The 25,643-nt window shown below is 32.1% G+C and overlaps 1 protein-coding gene across 6 annotated transcripts in view; it reads right to left on the reverse strand.

Annotated features, from left to right (window-relative positions):
* Nucleotides 1–25,643, reverse strand: part of LOC145258169 (double-stranded RNA-specific editase 1-like) — a 134,624-nt gene that overhangs the window by 33,268 nt on the left and 75,713 nt on the right. The window lies entirely within an intron of this gene.

Here is a 25,643-nt window from a genome sequence, read left to right on the forward strand (position 1 = left end):
GAAATTCTTGAAAAGCAAAGTTGTAACACAATTTCCAATTCCATAGACATGCTACAAAAAAGAGAGAGAGATGGATCTGTTCAGTTTCCTCAACACATCTAAAATAGGGCTTCCCAACAGACGTGTAAAAAAAATTTTACGACACGCAGTCATTTTAGAAATCTACTTTACATTTCTAAATGTATTTATAAATTGTCTGTTTAAGCGCTCCTCGAAATGCACCAAATTCTGGCGAGAAAGCAAAAACATTTTTTTTTAACCATGTTCATTCTTCACAGGAGTTAGAAAAGTCTCAGACAAATTCTATGATGCAAAAAATGTTCAACAAAAATATTCTGAAGATAACACTAAATTGGAAAATTCTTTTTCATATGTAAAAAAAAAAAAAAAAAAAAAAAAAATTGTCAAGTAAATTAGCTGTCATGAAAGATTACCAAGATAATATATTTACGTCAATCAACAAGTTTGCTTTCTGAAAAGTGTTGGGGGTCTGCCTATCAGTTGAAATAAATTTGCAATGACGAATGAGAGAAACAAAACACCAAAATGGGCATGTGTATTCTCAATCAAACTGGAGCCAAGAGACTAAATAAATGCTAGACTTTCTTTTTTTTTTTTTTTTTTTTTTTTTTTTACAAGGTGGTCATCACTTATCAAGCCCCAGAAGCCACTCGGGGATAAGGGTTATTGTGTGTACAGTACAGTAGTGTTGAGAGTTGATAAAGTGTCTTACTTAAGGGGGGCGGTTCATCAGGAATTTGTTTATGTTGGACTTGAAGACATCCAGGTTGTAGTCAGGTGGGAAACCGGCAGAGGGAATAGAGTTCCACAGGCGTGCACTTCTAAGAAGCTTTGTTCATGCAATTTACGTTTTGGTTTTGACACAGATAAAGAGTAGGGAAAATTTTTGACAGTGGTTTCAGCTAGACGGGTGCTACTCGTGAAAGATTGGCGAGGCGTGACCAGAGATTGGAGCTCAGACGGGCACTTGTCATGGAAGTAACGATAAGACAAAGACAGGCTCGCAACGTCTCCTGTGGGAGAGAGGTTGCAGGGAAGAGAAAAGGGCATCCCCACTAAGCTACAAAGTCTATTTTGTACTCTGTCAAGGCAGGATAGGTTATTTTTAGCAGTTCCTGCTCAGATGTGGCAACAGTATTCTATCCTTGGATGTACTTGGCTTTTATATAGATAGTGAGATATCTTCTGGAACGGTAGAAGGATCCTACCATTTTTCCAGCGACCTTGGCAATAGACTTGATGTACGTGTTCCATTTCAGGTCAGGAGTAAAGGTCAAGCCCAGAAGCTTATCAAAACATGGAGCTTCCCCTCGTCGAGAGCCATCCATTTCAAATGATGCCAGATGGGGATCAGAGCGTTGATGATGTAAAGATAGAAGCTTGGTTTTGGATGCATTAAAAGTAACCAACCACCTTTTCCCCCACTGTACCACGCGCTCGAGATAAGAGGAGAGAGAATCAGAAAGAACTTTGTCATTTACGGCCTTTAATGTGTTGCCATAGATGGTCATGTCATCAGCATAGATGTCAACGAATGATTTAAATATGTGTTTTGAGAGATCATTGATGTAGATCAGGAAGAGAGTTGGGCCCAGGATGGACCCCTGAGGGACTCCAGCATTAATACTGAGGGCCTCTGATTTCTGCCCATCAACCACTACTCTTATGAGCCTATCAGAGAGAAATGATTTAATGATTGAGAAAACATTTCCAGATATACCGTAGCTGGAAATCTTGTAAAGTAGGCCTTTATGCCATACCTTCTCGAAAGCCTTTGATATGTCAAGAGCAATTGCCCTAGAGAGGAAGCCTTTGTCAAGAGATTCACTAATCCTATAAGATATAACCGTTAGCACATCTGCTGTAGATCTGGCAGAACGGAAACCATATTGCATGTCACTAAGAAGGTTATTTCTTTTGAGGTGGTTGGTTACTTCTCTATTTAATATGGATTCCAGCAACTTACTCATGACACACAGGAGACTTATTGGTCTGTACTGAGAGGGAAATGACTTATCTGAATTCTTAAATACAGGGCATACTGATGAGGTTTTCCAGGGTGTTGGGAAGCACTTCTCTTTAAGGCAACGCTTGAACAGTTTTGTAAGTATACCATCAGTCATTCTAATTTCAGACCATATTTTCTGCCTGGTAGCACAATGGATTTAGCAGTAGTAGCAAAGGAAAAAAACCACTAGCCCAATTCATCTAGATTTAACCTATTCGTTCAAATTATAAAATAAACAGTAAAACAATCTGCTTAAATCTCTTTTATAAAACTTCCGTCCGTTTGCTTTTCTTACTTTTTCAGAATACATTCCTTAACATCGAAATTGTCTTTCTTTTTGCCTCTTTCACATTTTCTAAATAGAATCAATGTTAAAATGTATCTGTTCTATTAATATTTTCTCTCGTTGCTCAGTTAAGGAGAAATTTTTCTAGATTGTACTGTTATTTTATTTTTATTCATCCTAAAACTTCTAGACCCTTTTCATGTTAATGATGCTTAGTTCTGGTTATATTTTGTGTCTGGTAGCACAATGGATTGAGCAATGGTACAGCAGCCATTTAGCAAACTAGTTAGGCACAATGTAGTCGAACTCCCCAACGTATGGTTTCAATGTAAAGAAACAAAAATTGTATTCTTAGTAAGGCTGGAGAAATTTTTTTTTTTTTTTTTTTTATTGCTACTGACATTTTCGTTTAGTACTCAGAAAAATTTATACATTAGAAAACTTATTCAAGTATTTTTCAGAAAATTTAGTGAAAATATAATAGAAGACCTGTTAAATGTTGACACATGTATGCATCAAGGTTTGCTTGATACAGCAATTTTAAATATATTTAGCTTTATTTTCTCCAAATCATCTTTATCTCCTGTTAGAAAAGAGGGGTTTAATTAAAAACTAAATATCTAGTATTTTGGCTAAAATGGGATAAGAATAATTAATTCTTAAGAAATTTTTAAAATTGGTGTAAGGGTGGTGTTTATTATCGTCGGGTAGACCAACACAAAACCTACTTTAAAAAACTAGTTTTCTATAGATTTTCAGATGTACTGAAAACGAATATCACATTTTAATTTTCCGCAAATAAGTACCTTTGTGCGTATTAATAAAAATATGTGCACTTGCACATACAACAATAGCTACCACTTATAACAAAAAGTTACATTGCTCGGGAAAATACTTGTTTGCGGAAAAATTTAATTGCAATATTCGTTTTCAGCACATGCCAAACCTATAGAAACCAAGTTTTTTTAAGGTAGGCTTTGTATTTGTTTACCAGACCACAATGACCAAATAAACACCACCTCTAAAAAAAAAAAAAAAAAATTTTTTTTAATAACAGACACCCCTTCCTCCACTCCTAAAAAAGGTAGCTATAAAGTGGTATTCATTTTACGTTAAATTATTATAGAAAAGTGATCCCCCACTTTTTGAAACTATAATTTCTTCATATATTGGAAACTACTCGTTTCCTGGAATTTTAAACATTTTCGTTTTTAGAACCCTCAAAAACCTGTAATAGTAATAATTTTAAAGGATTTTTTGAGGGTTGAAAGATACTGCACCTTTACCAATATTTCCATCAGTCATTTGTTTTCCTAGTTTTGCATATGAATAACAAAATATCTGATATTTCCCCAAAACCTCTGGCCTGGATAGAGGGGAGACAAAAACTTGCTGCTATGGTTTCAAATGATTTGAAATAACAACAAGGGGAGACTCGATTCCAAATATTTCTCATATGTTATATCTCCCCGCTTTACTTTTCATACATAAAGTAAATTTCACAGTGTATAAAGATTATCTGATATTGGAGATATTCATAATTATACCTTATTTCCAAAAGAGGGGAGACTTAACATGAGATATTTGGAATCAAGAACATTATTATATGTAGTTTTGGTCTTTAGGTTATTGCACAACTTCAGGCGACCTATATTTGCTGCCTTTAGAAGAACCACGATATTTCCAGAAATTTGATTCCTCACAATCATTAGCAGGAGTTCCTGCTTATATAATACATAATCTTCTCACCAGATCAAACTCTTTGATGTCAACAAGGTAAATTCATCAGAAAAGCCATTAATCAGGTTTCATTTCAGAGTCAGAAAAAAATGGTGTGGTGGCCAGTCTAGAAAAGTGAAGCAGGATATACTGCTTGTGTAAACAACCATCGTTTAGAATGCAGTGAATTCATTGGAAGGAGCCAGTGCAACTGCTTGAGGATGAAAGTAAAAGTTCCTGTTAACAATATCCGTTTCTTTCCAGCAGTGGATAACTTTCATGGAACACTTAAAAATTTTTAATGAGGACCTCCAAATGTTTAAATCTGATGCCTGTGTCTCAATGTTCAAGATACATCTTAAAAGATGATTCTTTCATCTAAACATTCTTTGAATCAATTTTTAAATGTGTTGTGGATGCTCACCAAATTTCCACAAAAAAACCGTTTCTTGGTCAAATAACATACCATGTCTGATAAATTTGTCTGCCCTTTGCAGCATGCCAATGTCAAGTGTGAGATTCTGACAAGTCAGAAAACTTTCAGTAAAATTATTTGAGGAATTTGAGACAACAATTATAAGTTGTCCAGGTTTCACATGAATAATGTAGAGTAACCAGAACATAAGTTTCATAGACACTGATTTAGTGTTCGAATTACTTTTTCTTCTGTTGTATATATTTCAGTATCCAAATTTCCATCTATTAACATGGTGCTCCCAAGACATGCATTATACTCACACACACACACACACACACCAAAGAAGTTAGTACAGTAGAACCCCAGGATATGGTGGCCCTTTTCAGGTTACGATGTGGAATACAATGTTTTTCCGGACCCTGGTTATGGTATTTGCCCCACCTTACGGTTTTATTTATAATGTTATTTGATTATACACATGTGTATTATATACTGTGCTGTATTCTGTTAACTTTTAATGCCGTATCCTGAGATTCTATTGTATCTGGAATTGTCAGTTCCACAAGGGTTGTATCGTAGGTCAATCTGAATGTAAATTTAGTTAGCATTATTTACTGCAAATGTCAGAACTTCACTTTCTTTTGTCAATCAAGTGACCGCAACCATCAAATTCAAAGAATATCATGCCTTCTGGGAACATACGAGATAGATTTCAAAACTGCACGATAGTGACTGGCATTCAATGGGCGACCACGGAGGCATAAAACCTTTTAGTAGTGGCAAATTTGTGTTGCATATATGCAATGTTTGCGAAAAAGAACCACAACAAAGTGTTCAATTATAAAGAAAATACAACATAAAAGCATGTTTATTTTAAAATGTTACAGAAGGTCAGAAAAACATTGGCATCGTCAGTTTCAAATCAGATATAAGATCATTTTATGGTTGAAAAATACTGAATTCTCTTCAGCCGTTGTTTATATCTGTTCTTACAGGAAATGGCAACTACATATAGTTTTGTTTTGCAGATCAAAATTTTTTGTTTTTATGTCTATTTCACCAGATAAATTATTTAGTTTTGTTTCTCGGCAGTCCTGTAAATGTGGAAATTTACAGTTTTTGAGGGATGGCAAGTTCAGGGTGAAAAAAAAAATTTTTTGTAAATAATCAAGTTTTAAAATATCTTTCACAGTTTTTAAAATGAATTCGACATATATATATATATATATATATATATATATATATATATATATACACACACACATACATACATACATACACACACACACAAACATTTTCATATATCAATGTTTATAAACTGGTTCTAATTAGAAACAAGGACTAAGGATCAAGTATTTTCAATTCTACCAAGATTTGAATACATGCCACTCAGGAGCACTATAATATAACAGCAAGACATGTTTAATCTGTGGTATTCACACAAGGTTAAACTGGTTTTCTCTGAAGGACAGAGTTTCTAACTCCACAATCGTATGCATATCGGAGTTGACATAACGATATTTTTTTTTTTGGGGGGGGGGTTGATGTCTTCCTGCATACAGTCTGGTATTCCTAAATTGTCACCCATCTGGTAATAAGCAGGAGATATATTATTCACATATTTCAGACTGTTGTCATCCCAACATTCATGGCATTTTGACTGTTGTACTCTCCAGTCTTCTTTTGTCATAGTCTGAGAAAAACCTAAACTAAACACTTAATTTTATTCTGTGTTCCATGTTTATTAGAAATTTCAATTCAATTAATTTTTTTCTTACATTCTTTAGTCGGGTATTGTACTCAAAACTTTCAGGAAGAGGTCACTCTAGAATATCTTTCAACAACTCCGCAAGACTACATGTTTCACAAGGTTTTTTCAAGGTTGAATTTCAACCTTTCTTCTGCTGACTTTTAAATTTTTCTTGCTTTATTTAATGCATTTAGGGATACTTATCTTAGTATCACTCCTTGAAATATTTCACTCACAAATCTCCAGAATTGTGCTTATCAGATGTTGGCAAATCTTTAGCTAAATCAGTTTTGGTTCTCTGGTACGACAGAGATAGGTGAAGAAAATTAATCTCTCCCGCATTAAATTCTAAAACCTATTTTAGCAAGAAAGTTCTCTAAGCAGAGACAGTACTCAATCATAAAGGATCATATCAAGACTTAGGTACTTTCTGGGTCCAACAACATTAATAATGAATTGGATATATTTCTTATTTTAACTAAAATTTCTTCAATTATAGTTTCGAATTTTTAAATCCCACTAACTAATCTCCAGAATTGAAGTGAAATAATCAGATTGTTTTTCAGTCGAGTTGGTAGGTTTGCCATTGTCACATTATTTCTGAAGGATCATTAAAATTGTTCTTAATTTCTACTTAGTAAAATGATTTTTGCAAATTAAGTTTGTTTTTTGTTTTTGTTTTTAAATACATTTGTATTTAAGATAAAAACATAAGTCAGTCATAAAACTGATAACATGAATTAAAATTCAGTCAAAATGTCAAACTTGATCCAACTTGTCATGGTCATATATGATGTGGATTTTCACTGGCTATATTATGAGCCAAATAGCAAGTCTCTACAGTGAAAAGTTATCACCAAAATATTGAGTTTCACCTTTTCCATGACCTTGACCAAAAATTAAATCAGTTTTAAGTTACTGCTAGTTACAGATATAAACTGATATTTTGACCAAGTTTGGTGACAATTGTGAGCGCTATACATATGCGGTTACAAATTTGACTGAAACCTCCTTGGCAGGGGTCGTAAGTAATTTTTAAGGTGCTTCTTAAGTATATTGTTGGTAATTAATTACTGCATATTACAAAAAAAAAATAAAATAAAATTTCTTTTAGTTTTTGTTATTTATGTCCTACATGGTTGCTGTCCAACTATGGACCCTAACTCAATGGTCGACAGGCCTTTCATAGGTTTGACCTTGATTAGGATATAATTTACTAAATCCATCAGCTGATCAGAATGTCATAACTGATGTGGCCAAGTTATATTGGTAACAGGAGTACAGCTAGAAAGGATATAGATAAGCCAACCGAAAAGTAGATTCCTGTTTGTTCTGCAGACATCTACAAATAGTAGCAAACAACTTAGTTTCATGCTAAACAAAACACATAAGACCATTCTTTTAATAATGGCAGGTTTCCAATTGGAAGCTACAAAAAAATAAACCAAATCAAAGATTTATTTTAATAAATCTTAAGATATTTTTTTTTTTTTTTCGAACATACGAAAAAGTTATATTAATAAACCGGGTGCAATAAAAATGAGTTTATTTGTCTTTAATTAATTCATCTTCAAAGTGAGACAAGTAAATTTATTCACAAGAAAAAAAAAAAAAAACGCCACGCAAATTCATTAGTTCTGGTAGCTGTCTTTCACCTTAGATATTACAAGTGTTGTCATCCACTTTTTTTTTTTTTTAAAGGTTAGTCTGAAAAAGTTACATCTGAGGAGTAGTGGCTTAAACTAAAGGTCTGCAAGTTCCAGCCACTGTTGCATTTCTGCAGATTACATCCTTGTGCTTGTTTTACTAGTACTTCCATGGAATATGCTTGAAAGAACTTACAGTACCTATAGTTCCTAACCAAAAAAATACCTTCGATCCACCCTAGCAGCATCAAAAATCCCACCCCCTTCACTGTAAGGATCTCTAGATGCTAAAAGATTTTCTACTGGTAGCTTCTTTTGTCGAATCACTCATCTTTGGAATTCCTTTTTGCTCCATTTTCTTTGACAGTGCCAACATGCAGAGATTTAAAGGTAACCTCAACATCTTGTTGCTCAACTCCCCACTCAGATGACCCCTCTATAAATCCAGCCCCTACCACAGTAGCCACTTAAGCTTCAGTGACAATATGCCTTGTTTGGAGTGAATAATATAGAATAAAATTTAAATTACAAAAGCAGAAAGTTAAACACACGACAATTCAAAAACATCACGTACACTACATAACCATTACATAATAGTAACAATTGTAAAATAGTTTTATATTGAGTTAGTCTAAAGCACGATTGTATGCAAATTCATTCTTTGACTAAATTTATGAACCAAACAGTGTAGAAATCAAGGGCAAAACGGCCGAAACGTTGTGACTTTAACAACCAAGATGAGGAAGTCAGTCCGACAATCTCAATCTCAAAAATACAGACAATTACAAAAATTTTCCTATTTGAAATTAATGTAAAAAGAATCAATCCATTCACCTGCCTCAGAAATAGGCTTTCATTAATTTCTCAACTCGAAAGGCTTTGTTACCATAGTTACACCTTTCAGCCACATCAACCCCATCTTAGTTTTTTGTTTTAAGTACACATCATTGATTCTGCCATGCTGTACTGTTTACTGAGGTTCGTAACAGGAACATCATTTTCATGTTAACAGTAAGAAAAATTGATGCTTTAGAAGATGCTTAATATCAAGCAATAGATTGTTTTCTTTTTAAATTCGCAAATCACTGTACATAATTGCAACAATATAAAGAATAAGACATTACTTCCTTTTTGTATATTATGCTAGCAAGGCTACCCAGCATTGCCCAGAGCAAGAGTGTAATACATTTTTGTTAAAACTTCTATCATTTTTCCTTCTCTCGGTATAAACTTTCACTCCTCTCCAATGCTAAGCCAATTCCTATATCTGGAAACAACTCTTTATAGATTCCTTGAGCAATGAGTTGGCATATGGGAATTAACAAATTGATTAAAAATCAGTTACTCCCCTTTAGTACATAACCTGGCTGGAACTTCCCACTTCCAGCTTAAGGGCAAAGAATGAAATATTTCTTCTAAATCCCAACTATGTGGGTATTTGTTTTGGTGTTTTTAAGTTTTAGCTGGATATATAGATACAGTAAACGGCCCTTTATGTAGTAGATTCAATAAAAACAAATAATGCACTTCACTGAATATTAGAAAACCGAAATAGCTCATTAAAATTAGGTTTTTATATGAATTTCCTTTTGATAAGAAAATGAAATATCAACCATTGCTTCAAGAAGTGGACAGCTTCTATATTTTAAATTTAATAAACATGCATTGCTCACAAAAAAGTGGCTTTTTATTCATTCTGAACGTTTATACTTAATATATTACATTGTATCAGTTTCAAACGAAAAGACATACAATTGCATCTGTAGAGTATGTGTGACTAAAACTTTTCAAAAAGAAATTTTCTTAGTAAAACTTGTTTTTAATGAAATGTAGTGTATTATCAAGATCAAGGTTTATAAAAAATCATTTGTAAACATACTGTATGTTTCTATTCTGCAATAATCTTATTAAATGAGTTGCATGTGGCTCTTATGACATCACCAATCAACCCACATGGTCCACCTTAAGGAAATCTAAATTCGATATTCAAGCTCTCTACACACAAGACCAAAAAACTCTGAAATGATTTTTCAACAATCTAGTATCCAAATGTACTAAAGTATGCGTGTGCACAGGATTTTTTTTAAAGCTAAAATATCTTATAATACATGGAGAAATATAAATTCAGGGTAGGTTCATTGGCATTGTAAAACAAAATCATATATATATATATATATATATATCAATCATCGTATCAATATACATTGATTCAAGATCAGCTGTTTAGCAAAAAAAAAAAAAAAAAAGTTTAATTTAGAATGAAAACTAATAAAAAATACACAATATTCATACAAGCAAAAGTTTTCTTTTGGTTTAATAGCTAATTTAACCTCAATTCAATGCTAATTTCAGATTTCTATATAATTTATGAACTTGAACAATCAAATGTATTACAATAGTTAATCTATTGCATGGAAATTAAAATATATTCATAGAAAATTTGCCAGTTATGTTTAAAACTTAATATAGCTTTACTTCATATAAGTCATTTATATAATGTTAAATAGAGGTTTCCTGTTTACTGTCAAGTGACAACAGCAAAGCCATAAATTATTTCTGGATATCAAGTCTCAATTATATATACTCTCCTGAAAAGGATAAAAGTTTGTCAAACTATAATGCTAAGTTCCTTCCCTTGAAATGGAACACTCTTGGCAGATTTATATTACGCAATGATAAATATTTCTTTTTCATCTCTTAATAGGCACAGCGACTAAAATATCAGATCTAAAGTCAATAGTGATCTACAACACCATCTCTGCTAAACCAGCAGAAGTCCAGGATAACTAAAAACGATACATGAATCTGATTAGAGGAGTTACAACAGAGCATTTAAAATCTAACAAGGAGGATATAGGGAGGCATGTGGTATACTTTGTCAATGGGGCTTCATAGGTCAATTCACAGATTTATTTTCTCTTAACCAAAAGTATTAATGGCTGATGTGACAGATTAAGTTTCATCATCCTTAGCAATGTTTAAAACTATAAAACACTCTTCATATGCTCTCTTTTCTGAAATTAGCAACTTTGGAAATTGCTGTTGGTTGACTTGTTGAAAGTTATCTCATCTGCTTCTGAAGAAAAGAACTTTTGCTTGGAATGCACTAACAAAAGTGTACTAAAGTTTGATTTGAGACATTACTGACAGAGTAAAAAAAAAATCTATTTCTCAAGGTTGAGCATAATGGGTAACCTTAGATTTCTAGCAGTGGACAACTGACTGATTCAGCTCCCTGTGGGTAAGAATAGCAAATAACTCAAATAGATTTGTACTAATAAGCATTTTTGTTTATGATATTTGTACACTATATTCAGAGCATAGGAAATGATACTAAGGATTGTCTAGGTGAAAATACATGTTTGAGAAGGTTTGCCTTTATGACATTTGTATGCTAGTCTATATTTTATAGGAATGTTCTGAATTTGTCTTGTTATAGTAGTGCTAGTTAGAAATAAGTCTTAAATACCTCTTATTGTTATGTTGCATGTTAGAACAGCTAATCACCTTCAGCTTTGACAAAATGGGGTTTTAATTGAAGGGACACATTTTTAGGTTTTTGGAGTATGCCTCACAGCCTGAAGAATTTTACTGGTTTTCATATGGTAATATTATATTTCATAAAAAAAAAAAATCCATTATGCTCCACCCCACTATGCATTCACAGCTCTCCCAAGTAAAAATGATGAAATAGACTCAATATAAAAGAATTAACACATGTAACAACTATATCCCACAAGTTTTATAGATCACATATTCTCTTTCAGTAATTAATAAAAAAAAAAAAAAAAAAAAAAAAAAAAAAAAACTTTCAACAGCTAAATGGCATGAAGACGCATGCTAAATTGTTTTTTTTTTTTTTTTTTTTTGGGGGGGGGGGGGGGGGTATAATCTGGAATTTTAAATTTCAACTAATTTCAAGATTGCTAGAGTGCAATCGAAAAGCCAAATGTTTTTCCCAAATATGTTAATTCAAAGGATCAAACAAATTATACTATGAGATTAAAATGTTTGCCAAAAAGCTAAGATCTTTCTATAAACTAATAAGAATTCATGTTCAGCTGAGTAATCTTGGATCACATTTGTTTCATGAAAATCACCCCTTACCATTAACTATTTAAAACAGTTAAAAATAAAAAAGCAAAGTTGAAACCACAGAAAACAGCAAGATAAACCTGATAAACTAAATAGAGAAAATGTCAACACTGTGAGAGCCAAAGATGGCAGGCGCCACACAGATTCATTATTTTATTTTGAATTTCACTCATGAATTGTTTTTGTTTAAGGAACAGACTCCCAATCTACAAAAAAAAAAAAAAAAAAAAAAAAAAATGCTCGATTTTCTCACATCCGGCAAGAACATTTGTGTGGAGTTTTCAAAAGGAGCTCTTAAGAATAAACCATATGTGTAAATACTTTTAAAGTTACTATTTTTCTACCCATGAGGGCAAAGTTACACTAATGTGATAAAAAATAACTCCCAAAAAGGGGCACTGGACTGGAACAGAAATTTAAATTGCCTTAGTTGCCTAGATGGATTTTTCTATCGACCGACCAAGGACAGAGCAGATGCTACATTTTGATCCCAACCAAAAGGTCAAGATACTTATCACTGTCAGCGACCATATCAATTAATGGTAAAATAAGTGTGCTTGTAAAAAAGGGGATCAGGAGCTAATTTGTTTGAATGCATCTGATAGGATGCAGAATCCATGTAACTTCCAGAGTGTATAGCTGTATCCATTAGACCAACAATGTAACCCCCGTTGCCATTGCATAGTTTATATTTTTTTTCTTTTTAAATTTTAATGAAGAGAATAGCTTTATAAACAAATACACTGACAAAACAATACATGAAATATATTTTATATGTATAGATGTGACATGGTGTAATGGTTATAGTCATAGATTGCGGACTAGAGAAATGCTTAATACTCTTGAAAAAGGTAAGAATCCAAATATCCATCTGTAACTATGAATTAAATAGGATAAACTGGACTTTCCAAGACTAGAAGGAAAACTGCTAAATAAGAATTTTGTTTGCTTATCCCACCTTTCAGTCATTGTGGACCTCTCCTCTCAACAATACTCAAGCAATGCCAATTCAAAAGAGATACAAATTGAACAACCCTTGGTTCACTATAGATTCCCCATGTAGGCACCCTTACAGTGAGTATTGCCTCTTGTGAAGGTGCATATATCCAGTTTTATAATCAATACTAATTTATTATTTTCTAAATTTCTTAGTGATCTGGTCTGAGGAAAGGTCTCTACTAAACTCCTGTCAATTCATGGTCTACAGACTTGGAACTTAATATATAGGGGGTATGTACCTATGGAACAAATTCAATTTGATCTTTAGCTGATAAAAATAGCTGCTATGGAGCCAAATTGAAAAAAAAAAAAAAAAAAAGTGTTCTTGTATGTATGTTCAAATATACATTTATACGTTCAAGGTGGTTAAATTTTTAACTATTTTTCATCCATCTGATATAGCTTAAACAATAAAAACTATGACTGGAGCGCTAAATGTTTTGGCTTCAATTCTAGTTAATGGAACCAATCTCTTTTTTTCTTTACACTTCTGAAATCACTAATATATATTTGGTACAATATAATAATCAATAGAGAATAAGCTCTATAATAAATATGAAATCTGCATAAATTAAAATATATTTAAGCATATTTTATGACCGGGCAACATTGCTAGTATATATTTATAAATCTATTGGACATAATCAGTTCACACTCCCAACAAGCATGCTGGCTTTGATTATTAATCGAACCAGTGCATTGTGAGTATTCAAAATAATAGCTCTAAATAGTTCAATTTTAAATTCCCAGCAGATTACATTGAACAAAAAGAAGTCTACGGCCATCTCAGTATATTGCTACAAATTTGAAATAATTTTTTAAAAATAAATAAAACTAGGTAAAGAGAGACACCCAACAATCCAAGAAATGGAATCACAAGAGAATTAGAAAATTAGAATGGGTATTCTTTAACATGTTTCCATTTAAGGATTAAAATGCAATTTCAAAATGCAATTTTGCAGATCAACAAAAAAATTAAATCCGCATTAACCAACATGTTTCTAATATACTTTAGTTCTGGAACTGAGTTATGTTTGAACAAAATTATTCTAATTAGTCATTATTTAGCAGCATCTCTCTTCGATATCTATGCATGTCTCTTGCCATTTTTAATGTTTATTCCCCTACTTTCTAGTATTTTCTAGTCTGTGAGAAATCTGACATTTTTCAGCATTCACCTATATATGTCTGTACACACCACAATCACATAAATTAGATGATAATAATAGGTATCTAATTCTGAATAATAAGTAAAGGGACCTATTTTAGTTATGCAAGAAAAAATGTATTAGCAGATGTAAAAGTTACTAAATTTGAAATCAAATATTGATAATGATTGTGGCCTGATGGGTCAGCGATATGTCAAGTACTATTCAAAAGTGGAAGGACAGAATCAACTAAAATCACTTTTACATTTTAAATAACTTAAAAACATTAGTCAATCCAACACGAGTATAACCACAGCTTTTGTCAGAATTGACATACCAATATCAAAAGATACAGGGGGGGGGGGGGCACACAAAGAAAACCAAACCATCAATTCCATCAGCATCGACAATGTCATGATGACATTAGTTGACACTTATTCCCTAACTAATTCAAAGTAAACCAAAATACACTAAAGAGAAATCAACATAAAATGCATGCCAATTACTTTATACCAATATCAGAGATTCAAAGAGTTTTGTTCCAACAGGTTTGTTCTCGTTAGAATCATTACGGCACATTAATCCCTATTTGGAATCATGGTCTTGTCCGAATACAAAGATTTTTTTTTTTAACCTGACATTACCAAAGTAATTTTTAAAGTGGACCAAAATATATTAAAGTCCAATAAACACACCTAATACTCAACATAAATCGCACACCAATTTAGCTTTATTTCTAAATCTTATATTCCAAGAGTTCAATATTTGATTAGATTTTTAAAACTATTTTTTTTTTTTTTTTTTTTTTTTTTTTTACAGAGAAAATATACTAAAAAGGAAAATTTTTATAGATTATATTGTTTAATAATATATAAATCACAGGGATGCAGCAGTCATTTTAGTTTATTTTATTTGCGCATATTTAACTTTATACAGAAAAAAAAATTTATTGTAAGATAGACAACTATTATATTCTTTGTTTTGTTTGAAAGTCTACATATATTTTTCCACATTAGTTTCTATAAATGAATGATTTTAAGCTGATAGAAAAAATACAGTTTTGGATTTGTATTTGCTGCAGAAAAGGGAAGAAATTTGTAAAAAAATATTTTTACTTTTTAACAGAGCATGTTGCAAACAAAAAGAAAATGGATATACAGAATTAAATCTTGATATTTTTAAGATGAAAGCTATTTAGGCCTGAAGTTTAAAAATGTCAAACTTAATTTTACACATAGTATTTACATTCAGGGTAGTGTCACCTCTAGCCTTTATAGCTGTATTGTTCATTAGGATTGGATTCCCTACTTAGTCAACATAAACACACATAAAAGCATATCAATGGTTGACCTCAAAGCAAAACCAATAATATATTTGCATTTTCTTACAAGTGTTTTAGCCAGATTTCTAAATCATTAAGTCTTTTACTATTAAAGAATTGGATTATTTGATGCCATATTAACCATTACAGTAACAATGTTGCCAGTCATTATCCAAAACATGATTAGAAGAATCAGAGGTGTATTAGTCAAACCACAAATTGACAAAATGCATTAGGTTAAGAAAGTTCTTGTGGAACTTTTAATTTAAAATAAGTTTTCTTTATAATAGCTTTATTTTATATATCATTTCAAAGAGCGTTTTTTACTATCTAATCATTTAAATTACAATCATCTTAAAACAATTGTCTGCTTTGCAGAATGTTGAAAACAAGATGGAAAAAAGAAACTCTGCACAAGTTTATTTCAATTCAAGCTAGGCCGAAAAGCTACTGAAACAGCTTGTGATATCAACGAAGAATTTAGCCAAGGAGCCAATGAGAATCTTGCTGATTAGCATAGTGGTTGGATGTTGATAACAATAAGTGCCTTAGTCGAAGCCAATCCACGCACAACTGTTTGAGAACTTGCTTCTAAATTAGATGTAATGTATACAACAATTTCCAACCACTTGAGATTGTGAAGACAAAACAAAAAAAAAAAAAAAACTTGATAAATTGGTGCCTCATGAATTTAACAGCAACCAAAATAAATGCAGTTATGAAGTGTCATCTTCCTTTCTTTTACGCAACAAGAACAACCCGTTTCTAGACCAGGTTGGGACTTGCAATGAAAAGTGGGTTCTTTACGACACCTCCACGACACTTCCTGAAGCCAAAGTTGCACAAAAAAAAAATCATGCTGACCAGTCTCATCCATTAGTATTTTGAATGCAGGTGAAACCATTATGGCAGAGAAGCACTGTCAACAAATGGATGGAATGCAGCTGAAACTTCAACAAGACCCAACAGAAAAGGCCCAATTCTCCTTCGTGACAATGCCTGGCCGCATGTTGCTAAACCAACCCTGCAAAAGTTGAACGAATTGGGCTATGAAATTCTGCCTCATCCGCCATACTCTCCAGACCTTTCACTTATCCACTACCACTTTTTCGAGTATCCACACAACTTTGTGTGAGAAATGCTTCAAAAAACGTGATACCAAAAATGCCTTCAGCGGCTGCATCGCCACCAGAGCAAAAGATTTTTATATTACTAGCATAAATACACTTGCTTTGCGTTGGCAAAAATGTGTTGATTCTGGTGGTGCTTATTTCGATTAATAAATTTTTGTTTGAGCCAAGATATATTGATCTGAATTTAAAAGTTAAAAAGCGCAACTTTCTTGTCAACCTGATATATTCACATTACATATATATTTTAACATCCTAACATAAAAATCTTTACTGAAAATTTTCAGAATACAGGCACACAGGTATAGTTTGTTAAATGTGCACACCAACTCGTTTATAAGACTTTATCTTTATCAAGAGACATAGCTACATGCACACTAATCATTCCAGTTATTATAGGAGCAACTGGATTCATGGAAAAGAATTTCAAAAACTACCTGGCAAATATACTCGGTGAACCGCAAGAGAGATTCAAACAATTGCACTTAAAGGAATGGTCAGAATCTTAAAAAGATCTCTTGGTTGGAATATTTGAGCTAGTGAGTGAATGTTTGGCATACGGTAGGATGCTTCATCCCCAATTTGAACAAACTGATGAGAAAATAAAAAATAAAAAAACATTAGACCCAGGAAAGTGACATTTGATACAAATACCTTATCAATGCATATTCTTCTAAGGTGTGGTTTTATAATACTAGAAAAATACCTGTGCCAATGTGGGGACAACGAATTCTTCAAACAGGCTTTGCACTACTTACAAAGATTGCAATTAATATATCATACTAAGCCTTATGTCTATAATCCTTATTCCAATTTGGATCAAAATCAATTACATACTTTTGATTCTAGAAAACGTTTAAAACTTGAGGTTTAAGAAAATTTAAGAAATTAAAATTCAAGGAATTTTAATAAATATGGGTCAAATTTAAATGCCAATCTGAAGTATTTTGAATTTTTAAACGGGAGATTTTTCTTAAATTATCTGAATTTTCACAAACAGTGTACACTCCTTTTACATATAATTAAACTAAATATAGCTCATAGTACTACACTTACTGTGTTCCAAAATTAATGATCGATTAGTTTAGGAGTGAATCCAATACATAAACATGTACACACGTATATAACCTCATATAGAGATTTACTATCAGTGACTAATAATTTTTTTTTTTATATCACGACTAGAAATTCTACTTTTTGCTGCCAAACAAATGATGTATCCACAAAAATTAAAAAACACACACTATGTCAGGTATGTGATCATGCAAATTACTCTAATCAAATTGTTATAAAACTAGAATTAGTTAATGAGATGTCTTTTTGCAAAGAGATACGCAAATTAATCCTACAACTGCATACACATGATCAGTATATATTTGAAATGTATTTTTTGCCAATTGTGCGAATTAAAAACTATCTTGAGAGGATTCCGGAAGGAGAATAAAAGCCTACTATAGAATTATTTTAACCTCCAATTTGGTGAGATATTTAAATTTTAACCATTGTAAGACTTTTTGGTTTATGAGATGAAATGTGACTTTATTGAAGTAACATAAAAATTAGATTATTTAACAACTAAGCTTATCCACTCTTGGCAAATTTACCTACCCTAAAAAATTGAAAACAATTTGTTTTTAATTAAAGAAAAATGAAATAAGTTTTGAAGAGGAAAAAAAAAAAAAAAAAAAAAAGACGAGGAAAAGTTTTAGTGAAAAGCAACTGGATTTATTTTTGCTATCATACATCCATAAGTTCCGAAGAATCCAGATTCACACGAAGCTCAAAAGAGGGAAAATGGAAGAAAGGAAAAGTGGGGAAGAGGAACAGGAAGGAACTTTGGATAGTTGGGAGATGTGGAAGAGGGTGGGAGTAAAAGAGAACCAGTCTTAATAAAACAGCCAATTAATCATAAGGGAGTGATTGCAGTCTTTTTTTTTTTTTTTACATTTCGTTTTTAAACCCCCTTAAAAAAAAAAAAAAAAAAAAAAAAACTTCTTTTAAATGTTTTTACAATTGAAAACTGAACAGTCCATGAATGTTTGTTCCAGAGATATATATATATATATGTACAAATCCATTCAGTTTGGTATTTTCCCTCTGGTAATATGCAAGATGAACACATGAAAAATGATTCTCAATTAACAATTTGGATAGCCCCTGACCTTTTTTCCCTTCCCTCCAGTAAAATTTGGAAAGAAAATTTCCACGTGGGCCTTTAAAAGGGCTTCTTTTTTTTTTTTTTTTTTTTAACATTATTTACAAAACCACCTATCATTTTCAGTTGGAAAATGCAAGCGGTAAATTATTCAGATATAGTTTCAAGTGGTCGCCCTCCATCAGTCATCAGCAGTTGTATATTATTATTATTCAGACTGATGAAGACAAGAAGTTAAGCTTATCAAACACTGATGCTTATTCACAATCCAAGTAAAAATCCTGATGATCCATAAAAATCGATCCCTTTCTTTTGAAGTAAATCCCCCCCCCCTCGCCCGCAAAAAAAAAAAAAAAATTCATTTTTAATATTTGGTATTTCCTTGATGAGAGTCGTACGCTTCAATTTCAAAATATTCCATTGCAGACACGCGTAATCCAAAAGTTGCTTTGTTTTACTTTGGAAAGTTTCTTCCAGGTAACGAGTGTCTACTTATTTTTTTTAAATTAAGAGAATTTACTTTGGTATATATCCCAGAATAAATATGCAGGCATAATCCTCTAATTGTAACGCAGTTCAATACTTAAATTTTTTTTCCATCATCATTTTTTTTTAAATCCATGTCTTTCAAAGATCTGCATCGTTTTTTTTTGTGTTTTTTTTTTAAATTCTATAGTTGTAAATCCCAGACGTTTCTTGGTTTTGTTTCTTTTAAATCCGTTTGTGACTTGTTTTTAAAAAAATTCCACTGAAGAAAGAAAGTTCCAGATATAAGTCTGGGAGTTTTCAAATCCAGAAAAGTTCTCTCGATGACTTGTTTATTGAAATTTCCGTAAGTCGCTCTAAATTAGGATCTGAAATATCAGATACCATTAAAAAAAGTTTTATCAATTTAATCAATGGCGAGATGGGGTTGGAGGCGAGAAGATTTTATTAGTAAAAACGAAGAAAATAAAAATCAAAAAGAAAAGAAAAGTAAATTGTTTTAAAAGGCCAAAATCATCATCAAAACTAACAAATAGCAAGGTAATTATCTTTGCGGATGATTAGTAATACCCGGCATTAGAAAAAAAGAAAAACATGGCAAAGATAATGGAAAACATGTCTACTACAGAAATGCATTTTGGAAGAAGACATTTAGACAAAAAAAAAAAGGGGGGGGGGATAAATCAAGCACAAATCTCAGAAAATATTAAGCCAGAGAGACAATGTAAGTTATAAACAATCAAAGATAAATCGATTCTTCCTTTTTAGTCCAATCGAATTCAGAAGTTTTTAAAGGCAGTTGGTAGCATACCAACTCCCTCCCAGAATTACCACAACTTGTGTAATTCCATAGTTTTCTTTGTTTAGAGTAGCTGCCTTACAAAGGCTTATGTTTCAAGAGAATGCAGACCCTGAAAGAATTGATTGTGTAAGCTGATTCAACACTGATATTATTTTAGAGCCCGATTTAACATTTTATCTGAAGCTGGGTGGAGTGAGATTCATACCTTTTCCAGGGGATATTAATGATAGTGACAACTAAAATGATTATACAAGTGTTCAGTGGTAATTTCCGCTACTTCAATAAAGTCAATGTTAAAGGATGAGCCCTTTCCAACATGTTCTTCAATAAATTACAATTTTCACATCGTAAGAGAGGCAATGATTGGGTAATGAATTTTATGAGTTTTAAATTCTTCCCAGCACCGGAACTTTAGGATGAGAGTGGTGGAATCAAAAGCAATTAAGTGCTTACTCGAATTAGCTGTTGAATTTATACAACATTCACATTGAAACAATGCTGCGTATCGTGAATGTATGTGTACAAGTGAAACACAGGTAAGACTGCATATATAACGATCACAAAATATAATTTTTAGGTTAAAGTTTTGCTTAAAACTTTACAATCATTTTCTTTATAACCAAAAAGTGAAAGTTAAAACTTAAGATTTGGATTTGAAGGAATATTTTAAAAGTTTAATTTACAATTAACTAACTTACCCACCTCTGCTAATGGTGTCACGGGCAATCTTTTAATAATTGATGATTCACTTCAACTATCCTTACATTCTTCTCTTTTTAGGATATTAGTAAGAAAAACAATTAGCGGTAAGATTTTGTTAGAAACACAAAGGAGCCATAGCAATAAAGCACACACACACAAAAGCCAAAGAAAAAAAAAATGTCAAATCTTTTTTAGCTTGCCAATTCTCTTGTTAGACATTCTCTCTCTCTCTCTATATATATATATATATATATATATATATATATATATATATATATATATATATATATATATATATACACACACACACACACACACATTGGAATCGAGCAATGAGGAGGGGGGAGGGTTAACTGACCAGTACACATTGGCAGTGATAAACATGCAAAGACCCTCCCACTAGCCCTTAAAATACAGGATCCATATAAATATAACTGGTATTACTGACGTGAAAAAATATTTTTGTTTTAATGAAATTCTTTAAAATGTTACTGAATAGACACTGAAAGAATTGTCATTTGACTCATCTTCATTAATAGAGTCTGCAGTCCTCCTCTCCATCATCAGCAGCTGATACAACTGCTTTTCATTTTTAAAACGGATGGGACAGATTGCCTTCTTCTGGGACAGAACAAGTATGCATTTCATTACATAAGCCGTGAAAATTCACAAAAAAAAAACAATTGAATTCATAAATACAGGTTGACGTTTGTTCAACAATTTATGAAAGCTCTTTAGTGATTTAAAGCCACAACGATGCTTATTGCTCACGTTTCATTGAATACAACTTGTTTAAGAGTAAATCGATTTTACCAATTATATTCGTTCATATTCGGTTGATCCTGCACAGACAGAAAGGGGAGGATTCTTAAAAATATGCTAAAACGAAATCAAGCAAAATTGCCTTTATACAGCGATCACCATCTGATCACATTTCTCCAGTGACAGTATATTTGGTGCACCCATTCTAGCACCTCCCCATTGGTGCTCTTTTAAATAAGGCTGCGAAATCATAAATATCTCCAAAGATGTCTATCATAACGAAGCAAATTCTGACTGTACCTCCTACAGATTATGCTTGCCTGCACATTCTGCCACTATCATCAAATTGCAAAGAAACATTGGTATGTCATTCGATTATGTTGATAAACAGTTGTATAATATGAATTCCATTTTGAGCCCCCATTATGTGCGTATATATAAAATCCATCTTCTAAAACTTGAAATGAGTCGCAAATTACGAAGACAAAATTATGAAACTGACATGCATGCTAAGAAAGGGTGAAAGCAATTTTTTTTTGATGCGGTAAAAAATGGTTCCTTGGTTATAGCAGTCTTGGAATACAAAAATGACAAATTAGAAATGGTCGAGAAGTCAAAAATCTTTGACACAAACACTTACAAATACAAAAGCTTTTTTCTTTTCAATTCAAATATGCAAATAAAAATGTAACTTAATAATTTGAGTAAAGGACAATTCGAAAAAATTATGGAAAAATTCTTTTTTAAATCATAATTAGAAGTAATTTTATAAGCATATACCCTAAAACTTAATTTCAAAAGTTAAATTATGAGATTTATTATTTATGCTTGAAAAAAAGCTTTTTTTTTTTTTTTTTTTCCCCCCCTTTAATACATAAAACCTGCCGCCACCAGTTTATTTCCCCCATATTTCCCGGAGAAATTTCATGTAAAGATATATTACCAAAAAAACTTTGCTTTTTACATAATTGGAAAACTAAAGCATAAAATATTCTATTTGACAACTAATGTAGTTTCAAATTACAGTGACCAGAAATCAACCTTTAAATGGAACGTTCAAGAGAACGAGGGACGCAATTTGAAAATGGCAAGAGAAAAACGTCTTAAGTAGTTTAGTGGAGTTTTTACAATCACATCATTTATTTTTTAAATTGTTCAATATTTTTTTTAGGAAGATTACACTAAGAATCTCTGGATTTTATTTTTTTTATTTTTGAGTCTACGGCAGCATAAATTTCTCCCTATGTTCAGTGCTTAGGTGCATGAATCATAAAAAATGTAATTCATGAAGCATCTAAACATTAAATATGAGTATTTTGTGCTACAGTAGGATAATAATAATACAGAAACCAATAACTTCTATAATGCTATTATGTAAGGAGTAAAAATAAAGAAAATCTTACAGACAACTATTCCCATCAAGTTCAGTTGATCTTAAGAGTGCATCTTTTCCATTTTAGAAACATGGAGATGAAAGACGTACTTGAAGAAACTGGTGATAGGAACATAGATGAAAATAGTCGTACAAATTATCACAATTATCAATTCTCATTTCATAAAAATTATTGCAATGCAATAAGTTTTAGATGATTAGAAAATTCTATTAAAAAAATCAAACTTACGTTTTGTAACAATTGGATCGGATTTGGTTTTCTAAATATTTTTTTTTTTTAAATTAATTTTTTTTTTTTTTAAGTGAATAGAATTTCTTTATAATTTTAGCAAGTCGTTTTCAAAATGGCTTTGTTATTGAAAGGTTAATGGATAGGGTGAGTTAAGAGATTTGAAGGGATGGAGGTTATTTCGGGGCTGGGGTAAAGAAGGAGGGGGGTCTTTTTTGTTATGTACCTGGACGATGCTTCCTAGAACTGAAACGTAATTATAAATCAGCTTTTTAATGGCACTGAAAGTATCCGTCAGAGCTGACCTGTAAAAGCTAGTAGTATGCCCACAAAAACGCCCGGGAGGATTTTTTTTGTTTTGTTTTTTTTAGCTGGTCAGACAGTTTTTAGAAATTTCCAGCTGTTTCTCTGACGGCCAATCCAATCCGGGAGGAGGATTGCTCATTTTCTGGAGAACAGTAAAAAGAGACAAAAAAAAAAAAAAAAAAGAAAAAAAAAGAAAAAAAAAGAAAAATATATTATAGTAATACAAGCAAAGTGGTGAAATGGTATTCATTTAGGGATTGGAGATTTTTTTTTTTTTCTTTTCATTTTCTTTTATTTTTTAAATTTCTTTCTTTTTTCTTTTTCTTTTTCATAAAAAGAGAAAAAAGAAAAAAAGAAAAAGTAAAACTTAAAAAAAAAAGAAAGAAAAAAAAAGGAAAAGGTACATCATGGCTACAAGCAAAATACATGTCCGTAGCAGGATGTCCGGCACCATTTCTTCACTTTACCACCCCACAGACTGACTGACCGATCGACCTGCAAGACAGACACCTCAACCAGCACTAAAGCCGATACTGGTTTTTCTTTGGGAGTTTCGGAAGGTGCCCCGTGCAGGGTCGACTGCTAGTTATGTTCTGTGAAATGGCAGAGTGACATAATGGTGAAAGAACGTTCGTGTCAGAGGACAAACAAGATGCGAGTGTGGGTAACTCTCCCGTGACAGGCCGCTCTTCCAACATTTTGCCACTTCAACATTTCAGAAGAAATAACTACTCTACTAAGAGAGTTACAATAAAAACTAGGATTTTTTTATTAAAATTTTTTTTTTTTTTTTTAAATTATTTTTTGGTTTTAAAAAACAAAAAACAAGACAAGAAATAAAATAAAAAGAAAAGACAGACCACACAAAGAAATTACCATATGCCAATGTTAGATCTTAAATACGGTTTGTTTTTTTGTTTTTTTTCCACACCTGTTATCCTGCAAAATGGCACAATCATGGCTTTTCTTGAAAGCTGTGTCAAGCCAGGATCATGAGTTTAAACCAGCCATGGGCAGACTACATAGTGGAGGTTTCAGAATATTTTTTTCTTATATAAAACAAAACTTGAGTTTTCTTTTATTTTTTTGTGAACGAACAATTTTGAGATGAATCTTGCCAACTATGTAATTTGTATAATTATTATATAAATGTTACCCGTCGGCTTAAAATTTTGTATTATTCAGACTACTATTCTCATCCTAGTTGTTATTTTCATGTTTCGGCCGATGTAATCTCTAAACTTCTTTAGGTGCATCCTTTCAAACTTTGGAAATTTTCATGTCATTATGAAATTATCAACCAAAATGAGAATAGTAATGAGAATAATAATCCTCATCTAAGAAATTGCAAAAATGAAAATTATTCATTAGATCATTAAATATAAAAAAATAGAGTTTTAATAAAATTTGCATTGAATACATTTTTCAAGCATTTATGTTTTCTTCTGATGTACCACAACAGAAATGTGGATTAATACATGATAATGTTTATATAAGATCACCGCCTGTCTCAAATTCTGACCGAGCCATATTCAACAAAAGATTAACTTTTGTTTTAGCAGCGTTTACTGGCTGGTGATAGTGCTATATAACATGCAGTCAGCTCCTTGACAGAGGTCATCCATACCTGGTTTAAATAGTTTAAATCATACATCAGTTTCGATTAATTAGACCTGTCTAATGACATCTCATCAGATTTTTCTGTATAATTATGCAGGATAACAGTTTTTAGCTTTTTATGACCTTCTCCACAAAGTTACAAGTTTTAAGATTTTAATGAGAAAAAAATATGATAGATACAGAAAGGAGGGCAGAGAGAGATTACAGATTTTGGAGGGGGTGAGAGATGCAGATGAGGGAGTGCATGAGGGGAGGGGCACAGAGAGATGAGGGGAGATCAGAGAGGAGGGGGCAGAGAGAGCGATAGAGTTTTTAACCCTTCCATTGGCATAATTGCTAACCCACTGTTACAAAAAGACTAATAAAAAAATGGATCAGCATTTAATTGGTTCAGACAACTAGGTGCCATGGATTTAATGGTTGATGAATCAAGCTTTGACATTTAAAACTAGCAAAGAATAGATGTACACACTACTTGACTCTTTGTCCAGTTCAGTTCAATGAAAACCCAGATGGATCTTTTAGCTTTCAAGTGAGGAGAGGCTTTACGCAGAATGAAATCCACTCTATAAGCAACTATCACTCAAATTGAAAAAGCACGCTCAGATACCAACTTTTAAGATTTATGTCCACACACACACACACAT

This window comes from Euprymna scolopes, chromosome 33 (genome assembly GCF_053919585.1).
Source record: "Euprymna scolopes isolate OS-2025 chromosome 33, ASM5391958v1, whole genome shotgun sequence".
In the NCBI taxonomy this organism is placed as follows: Eukaryota; Metazoa; Mollusca; class Cephalopoda; order Sepiida; family Sepiolidae; genus Euprymna; species Euprymna scolopes.